Below are 9,369 nucleotides of genomic sequence, written 5' to 3'. Positions count from 1 at the left end.
ACCTCTCTATGGGACACTAAAAGCACAATCCAATAAGGGTGCCCATAAACTTCTGAACACAGAGGACTGTGGGCATCCTAGGAAGCACAAAGATCAAGGTCCTCTCTGTACTTCTCCTGCCTTGCAAAAAAAAGAGCTGATTTTTGCAATCAAAGCATTTTTGCCCAGAATGCTAGTAGAGAAGCCTGAGGTGCTCCCAGAATACCTCCCTCCAGCAAAACCTCTGAAGTAGCTCCTCTGACTTTGGAGCTGCAGTTAGCAATGGTTCTTTCCATGCTGGCTGCAAGTGATGTAATGCCTGATAAAAACCCACAATTTACCCAGACACTGCTATCAACCTCTGGGGCTCACCTCTGACACTGCCACTTTGAAGGGAGGCTTGGTTGATGGCAACAAGAAGGGTCTTTTCAATGGTGGCCCCCAGTTATGGGAGAAGCTCCCTACTGAGACCCACCTGGCACCAGCCTTACCATCCTCAGCACAGGTCAAGACTTTCCTTTCTTCTAGGGCATTTAATTAGTTTACTGGGGCTTTGTTTGTTGCTTAATCAGGTTCAACAAGATTTTATTTTGCTTAAGTAACTGAAATTTTATATGTGTTTTAAATGTGGTTCTACATTTCTATATAACAATTCCACTAGGTTTTTATATTGTAGTATAGTTTAGATTGTATTTTAATGGATTGCTGTAAGCCACCTAGATAGTTTCTGCTATTGGGCAGTATAGAAGTTAAATAAATAGTGGGGGAGAGGGCACTCCACTTTCTGAGACCAAGCTCTGACCTCTAAGGTTGGCCAAGTTCTGCATGGGGCTGTCCCTAAGAAAGCTAGGAAGCTGCAGCTTGAGCAAATTGTGGCAGCCAGACTAATTGGGTCTGAACATAAATTTCCTGTCCCTACTTGGTTGCATTGGCTGCCTGCACACTTCTGAGCCCAATTTAAGTTGCTGATTTTAACCTATAAAGCTATACATGGCTTGGGACCATAATGCTTCTTCCAACTATGATGTACCAGGACAATACACTCAAAATCTGAAGCCCTTTTCTGAATGTTACCTCCAAAGGAGTCTTGGCTGGTGGCAATAAGAGAAGAGCCTTCTCTGTGGTAGCCCCCAAATTATGGAATGATCTTCCCAATGAGGCCTCCTTGGCACCAACTTTACTAACTTTTCAGTACCAGGTTAAGACTAACCTCTTTGCTGAGGCATTTACTAATTCCCAAATTGCATATCAGGGTGAAGGCAGATGTTCTTTTGCAGCAGGCCCAAGAGTGTGAACTGGCTTTTGTTGTATAAATGCATTTTAAAATTATACATAATACTAATAATTTTGTTATGTTTTATTGCTGTTTTATTCTATGCTGTATTTTATGGTATTTATTACTTCAGTCACCACTCATCAAGCTTTGGCTAATTAGGTTGTATAAAAATATTCTGTTCTAATCTGAAGGAACATGACAATGAAGATGTATTAATAAAATCTATGACTGCCAAGAACTCATTGGTAAGAACAAGTATTTTGTCTCACTGTTCCTAATATCCAGCCTAAACATTTTAAAGCTTAATTTACTTTCCAGAAAAATACCATGGCCAAGTAATAACTGAATTGCCCATAGTATGGTATACCTAGACATGGGCAGGTAGCATTAGCATAGTGTATTGTGCTATGAGCAACAGAACACAACAAGGTCTTTCCCAAGTCTGTTGAAAAAAAAAAAAAACAATCAATTTGAGAAATATTCTAATTAATTACTTCAGGAATTAAAACAGAAAGAACTCTTTAACCTTTTTATTCTTATATAGGTAAGAAAACAGAATATTTGCTTTTTTGTGAAGAAGCATTATTCATTTTTAAACTAACAACAGCTTTTGAAAATGACTGTGGCTCTTTTGAATGTTATTAGGAATCCTTCATGAAACAATTTAGATTTTTAAGGAATACTTTGTTTGAAAAAGTAGTCTTAAATAGCTTAAAAGCACAGGCCTTGCCATGCTAAACATACTTCAGAGTACATTTCAGCAGGACAAAGGGGACCTGAAATGATATGGTAGGAAAACTGATGTTGTTAATTCTACTGGTATTTAACATGGAAATCTTTTACCATGAGCAATATATGTATATTGGCTATTAAGAAAAAAAAAATTTCCTGTTTCAGGATTAAAGATCTGAGTACTAATGCTTTATTTCTCAGCACAATCTCTAGTCTAACACAAAATCAATAGCACTAACCCCATAATGGTAATTTAAAATGCTGTAATCTGTTCCTATACATTACTTAACTGTATTTCTGCTGCATTCAATAATATTCAAAAATGCAAAGGGAATGAATACATTCCTCTCATATCTTTATTATACACAATAATCAGAAAACCTAATGAAATCCCAGAGCAACAAATAATGCTGAATACAAATAGCTTTTCTCTATACTTCTTCCCACATTTACCTTTTTTTTTTAAAGTTCTCCTTTATTCTTTTTACTTAAGCCATGAATAGAGAACCTGTGGCCCTCCAAATGATCTTAGACTACAACTTCCATCGTTTATGATCATTAATCATGCTGGCTTAATTTATGGACACTGGAATCCAGAGGCACATGTGATACATATTAAAATTTAAAGGGACAGTTTTAAAAATTCCATGAAAATGATCAATACACAGAATTTATTAATTTTTTCCTGGACAAAGCATAAAATTATAAAATTGTTTCTAATTACTCTAATATAATCTATGCAGATCTTCCCCTTGAAGATAATCTGGAAAGTTCACCTGGTTCATAATGCTATAGCCAGATAGTGCTGAACAACTGTGCATTATACTTATCACTTTAAAGTTCTAAAACACTGTTGTACATAATCTGAACTCTAGTATCTGTTCTCTACTGATATTCTGTTACCAGATCCAATTTTCAATGTAATATATCCTGAAATCAACATTTTACACACGTGACCCAACGCTTTTATGTCCATAATACTGAATGCCATGGTGGAAAACAATGAATGACTTTTAAATTTAAATTTTAAAAATTGGATTTTTTAAATAAAATGCTTTTTGAAGATAGTTTTCTGCTTAAGACACATTATAGTCCAAAGGTTATTTGCCATGAAATAAGGATTAGTTTTTTATTATATATAAATAATGTATAATATAAAGCATGAGGCTGTATATTTATGTAACGTTTAAATATGCTGGTAAATGAATTCCATTAACCCATTCACACTATCATGCTCTTCCAGAGGTTTCTGTAAGATTATTGGGCAATTTTTCTATCTAGAAGATATTATCACAGATGCTTGGTTTTACAGTTCTCAAAGCTGAGAATCTGCATCTCCAGAGATCATATGCCTCTTCTTCACAGCAAAAAAATGGTATAAAATATACATACAGTTGAGAAAAAGACCTTAATCCCATTGTTCCTTTGCAAATCTATGTACACAGATGTAACCCCTTACCTCTTAAGTGCTAAGATTCAAAAAATTCAATGAGTAGAAGAAGACTGTTGGGAGTGGAATAAATCAGCACAAGAAGCTATGTGCGAGGAAGAATGGGCAAGTATCAAGAATCAAAGTGAAACCTTTTTTAAATATTTGGGAATTTTCCTTACAGCTAAATGCACTACATTGAAAGAAGATAATTATGATACATTATTTAAGGAAACTAAGAGTGACCTGGAAAAATGGACTAATTTGCAATTATCCTGGTTGGGAATAATAGCACTAGTCAAAATGAGCATATTACCAAAATTTTTGTTTTTATTCCAAATGATTCCCATAAAAATTGACAAAAAATTCTTTGATTTTAAATACCCAAATCTCGAGATTTATATGGAAAAAGAAGAAACCAAGGATTAAATTAAAAATGCTCCAGGAGGCCAAAGGGAATGGGGGTTTTGGTCTTCCTGATTGGATGTTGTATTATCAAGCTTCTGTCTTAATGTGGCTAAAAGAATGGATAACTTTAAGAAATAAGAGAATTTTGTATCTTGAAGGGCATGATTTGCAAATGGGTTGGCACGCATATATGTGGTATGAAAAGTGTAAGGTACATGGTTGTTTTTTAAATCATTATATTAGGAAATCATTAATGCCGGTGTGGGAAAACTTAAAGACAAAACTGTATATTAAATTACCAAGATGGTTTTCACCTATTGAAGGTCTTGTATACCCAAATGCACTGAATTTTGATATGATTGTGAGATATGATGATACTTTGGATAATGATGGAGGATTGAAATCAAATCAAGAACTGCAAGAGCAAGGAATCAATATTTCTTGGTGGCACAAGGTCCAAATGCAATCGAGATATGTTAACGACTATAGAATGTGAGGTTTTTATGAGTTAACATTTGACCACATGATTCTTAAATCAAATGAAAAAATGATTAAAAGACTGTGTAACTTCCTCCTGGATAGGAGAATGGAAGATGAACAGGTTAAGGAAACTATGATAATATGGGCACAAAATTTTGGATACAATATTGAGTTAAAGAAATAGCAAAAGCTGTGGGAAAGAAATATTAAAGTAACATTAGCAACCTCATATAAAAAAACCTGTATAAAATGTTTTATAGATGGTATTTGTCACCAAATAGGTTAGCTAAGATGTTTCCAAATATGTCAAATGGATATTGGAAATGTAAACACAATCCCGGTACTTTTTATCATACATTGTGGACCTGTGATAAGGCAAAAAAGTACTGGATTAAAATACACAAATGGCTTGAGGAAATGTTACAAAAACCTCTAATATTTAAACCTGAAGTTTTCTTATTAGGCATTGTACCTGATGATGGTAATCAAGCAATGTATTTGACTCTGCATGAAATTACTGCGGTGAGGATTGCATTTGCCCAACATTGCCCAACATTGGAAGAGTGAAGAGCCACCTACCGATGAACTGATTCTAAAAAAGACCATGGACTGTGTCGAAATGGACAGATTGACTTTGTCTCTGAAGGACAAAGAAGATACAGATTTCTATCAAACCTGGGATTCTTTTTATTATTGGCTAGAGAAACGGGACTATGCATAGATTTAAATATGTTTATGGATTCCCATAAAAAGAAAAAAAATGGGGGACTGACCCAGTAGGTCTGATGTTTTTGATGACTGATGACTTATTATTTTTCTGTTAGGTTTGTTAACTAGTAGAAAATATGAATAAAACTTATTAAAAAAATCAAAGTGAAACCTTTTGAGACACATACTTCACAAGTCTTTGGATCTTTTTGTGTGTAGCCTGAAGTTTATATTATTCTTTCCCTGGAAGAGAAAACCTATAATGGCAACAGGCCATAAAAGAGTTTGGAAATGTTTTAAAGAAGTTCTTCTATGTACAGGTAAGGCAGGCATGCATGCTAAAGACAAATACTTTGCAATAATTTCATAATTATCTATGATGTGTTAATATAAAAAATTACTGATTTGGTTATATTATCAACTCTAAACAAATCTGAAAAGTTGTTATTCTAAAAATGAAACCTTTGTCCAATTGTAAATATTAAAGACTTATTCTTTCTGGTATAATCTTATGTGGAAAACCATGATTTTAAGCCATACTTACTGACTAGTTATTTAAATCCCTTTGATTTAAATCAAATCCACCCTGCTGAATGCTCAGACATTAAAAAATAGATGGGAAACAAATGACATTCTGGCTCCTGACCGAGCGTTCCCACTGAGAGCATATCACAGATGAGAAACCCAGATGGTTCTTTCTCAACAGTCTCCAATTCTGGGTTTGGACATTATGCTAAACAACCATGGTTTGGCCAGTCTTTCTATGCCTACAAAGGTATTAAGAGCCTTATCACAAGCCCTTTTGCAAGTCCCTCCACCATCTGAAGTAATTATGTGTATGAATCTGGAAAGTGGCTTTTCCGTAGCGGCCTTGAATTTTCTGTGGTGGCCTTGAATCCAGATCTTGAATTCTCTCCCCAAGGAAGATTGCCCTGTGCCACTGCTATCCTTCTGAAGATGCTTTTTAAAATTCATTCAAACTTTTCAGAAAAATTCTAAGAACATGTATTAAATCCTGTATCTTTTTTGGGTTCTCTTGTTCTCCTAATACAGTGTCAACTGCTTTGTAAGGCTATTAGAATGATCAAAAACAAAACATGGTTCCTACTCATTTGTTACAGAAAAGATCTGAAGAAACAATTGAGGTATGAGACAAAACAAGAATAAAATATATTGGGGCACAGTCCACTCATCTTTTTCTTTTCTTTGCAGCACTCTGCACCCCTCAAAATCTGCTTTAGAGCAGCTAATTCTTCAAGGCACATCTGAAAGACTGAAACAGGTTGGGGGAATCCATTCCACTGGCACACTGGATTTTATCTAAAGTTAAGCACTTTGGGGAACAATTCTATGCATGCTTAGAAAGAAAGAAATCCTACTACTCCTATCATTTCCCCAGGCAGCTATCCTGGAGGTTGCAGGATTTATTTCTATCTAAACACACTTCTGTGTGTGATAAATTAAAGTCCTCTTTATTTCAAGGATATACATTAAATAGCAAATGTGTAACTTAACTAGTCTTAGTGTTGGCAAGAGCATAATGTGTTTTAAAGAGGTGTGTGATTATATTTTTCTAACTGATTTCACACATTGAGGCCAGATTAATGATTTTTGAATACTGAAAAAAGTATGATACAGCTATATTCAAATGAATAGCTACACATTAAAAGCCTCAATATAGATGTGGAAAGCAGGACTCTAGTTTTGTATATGGGAGACATAAATAATACCATAGTCTATTTTTCATAGACAAAAATAGTACTTTTCAAATTTCCTTCATCAGTGGCTTGAACATAAAATCTGTATTACTTACAACTCATATTTTATTTTAAATAACTGTCCCATTTGATAATCACATGAACAACATTAATAGAATAAACTGTTATTCCCAATGATATATTTGAAACCTCCCTGCCTGCTAGACTGAAAGGAAGTTGATCTTTTACTTAACATTAATAAATCAACTACCAACTGTTTTCTCTCCCATTTTACATGCCATCATAAAACAGGTTCCAGTTTCCATGCCAAGTATAGTCATAAGGGGTGTAAACCTACGGTTACTAGACACTGTCTAAGATATGCTGGAGTCTCAACTTTTACCCCAGAAATGCATTCCATGTTCAGAACTGGGGCATCAATCTTGGAAGGCCCTTCCTTTGTCTCAGCAGCCTGTGCATTTTTCCGCACCAGCTCTAAAGATTTAGGTGAGCCTTTGGAACCCGCTCCCAAGATATGAAGAATCCATTTATGACTTTTACAGAGTGAGAGAAGCACGGAGGAAATCCTTGCCTCCTAGGTCCTCCTATACTTGATTGGATGCCTGTAATTCTTTGAGTTTGGAGGACTACGGGCAGCTACACTGGACGTTATCCCAAAGGTACGCTGGATGTTATTTCAACTATACAATCTAGAAGGGATTTTTTTTGGGGGGGAGGCATAAATATGCATATTATTTCCAGCTTTCGCCAGCAAGCCATACTGGCTGAATAACGTTGCAAGTTCCAGACTTTGTTTTTTTCGAGTCTAAACATGCATAGGGGTTGTGACCTGAAAGAAAAAGCCATATTATAAGCACCCCAATGAATCATTATCTAAGTGGGACTGCGATACCTTTTCCTAGATGCAACTTTCCCCACACGATTTACTATAGGAAATATTTACTAAAGGCTTCCCTATTTATTTTCACAAGGGGTTTAAAAGAGGTGGGAGAGGGGAGTTTATACGAGCGAAGTGAAGAGCTGGTAGGAGTAGTGAAAAGGAGCACAGAAAAAACGTCAAAAGGGGCCCGTAGAAGCCCAAACGGTATGACGCCGGGGGTGAAGGGAAAGAAAAGAGGAGTAACACCAAAAATCAGAAAGTGGAGGGGGGTTCACACATACTTCTCCGCCAGCCCCAACCGCCCTTTTCCGCCGTTAAGGGGCGTGCGCGAAAAGGCGCTGCTTCCCGAGTCGCGACCACCCTCGCGACAGGGACGGCGGGTAGGGCAGAGAGGCGAGCGCGGGACTCGACGTTGGGGCGGGGGGGGGGGACGTTCTCGAGCCAAGGTCTCGCGCGCCACCCAGGCCGAAGAGCATGAGCGTTACTGGTCCCTCGCTGATTTTGGCGGGAAAGCGTCGTGGAGGCCACCGGGGTGGTCTCCGAAGAGATTTCCCGCCCTCTTTTAATCAGACGACCCCTCCCATCCGCTACCCGAGGCATAATAAAATTCGACCCGCTGCTTTCTCACTACCGGAGTTCCTTAGTTTATTTGCGCCTCTCAGGACTCAAGAACCTCCTGCGGGCCAGTAATAGCCGCAGGTGGCCGACCCAATTCAAGTAGTCTCGGGTCTGTTCTTTGAGCTCTGCCGAGATTCATACTAACCGAAGAGTCAGGCTCCATTTCTCTCCTCATCAAAACATTCACAAAGACAGAGCAGTCCTCAATTCTGGGCGGCACGTTTCGCGCACGCAGCGGACGCGCACAGCCTCCAGAAATCACTACAAATGAGGTAGGCGGGAGCCGCAAACTCACGCTCACGACACGTGGAGAGGGACCAGCTTAGCAAAGAGGTGGGGCTGAGCGCGAAGCGCGGGGAAAGGGCTTGAGCTTGTGTTTGGGAGTTATAGCCAGAACTCGGAAAGTGAGGCGGGCGGGAGATTTATTGCTCTTTTCCTTTCCCTGAATTAACATTTTGACCTGTGAGGACTCTTGCTGCATTTCATTCTTTGCCACATAAGAATCATGTAGCTTTAGAACCATGTAGTTCTAGAGAAAGAGAGAAGCATTTTTGTATATTAGCATTTTGATAATTCTATCTATCTCAGGCACCCATCTTTATGTACATTCATGTCTGAGTGCAACCATAAATTGCTGAAATATAACGCGTGTTAGCTGCCTTGGATTCATAGAGACAGATGAAAGTTCAATCCCAGTTTTTTCGCTGTCGCTTGTACACCTGTTCACTGAATGTGTGAGGTGGTTCTTAAATACAGAGGATTTTTCCTCAGAATGCTCTGTGTTTAAATTGGTGACCATTGTAATCCACATTATGATTGTGTGTTCAGAGCAAGGGAAAAATAATCTAAGTTTAAAAATACATAGTCCTGTGAGTTTCAAGCCATAGACTAGACCATGTGCACATCTCATTGCAAATACTACCTTATAATAATATCTATTTCCCAGGGGTGCCTCAGAGAAGTATCAGTTTCCTGAAACACAGGAGCATGTGTACACCTCAAGTTAGCTGATGGTCTGAACAATGCCAAAATTATACTGGTGTGGTAATGGCATAATGAGAATGTTATGATGGTATAACTTTAAATCACTGTAAATGCTACTTTGTTCTAACTATGCCAGGGCAAAAGGAAAGAGGAAATG

This window comes from Varanus komodoensis, unplaced genomic scaffold, assembly GCF_004798865.1.
Source record: "Varanus komodoensis strain SLA01 unplaced genomic scaffold, ASM479886v1 scaffold23, whole genome shotgun sequence".
Taxonomy (NCBI): domain Eukaryota; kingdom Metazoa; phylum Chordata; class Lepidosauria; order Squamata; family Varanidae; genus Varanus; species Varanus komodoensis.
Note: the sequence above shows the minus strand (reverse complement) of the source record.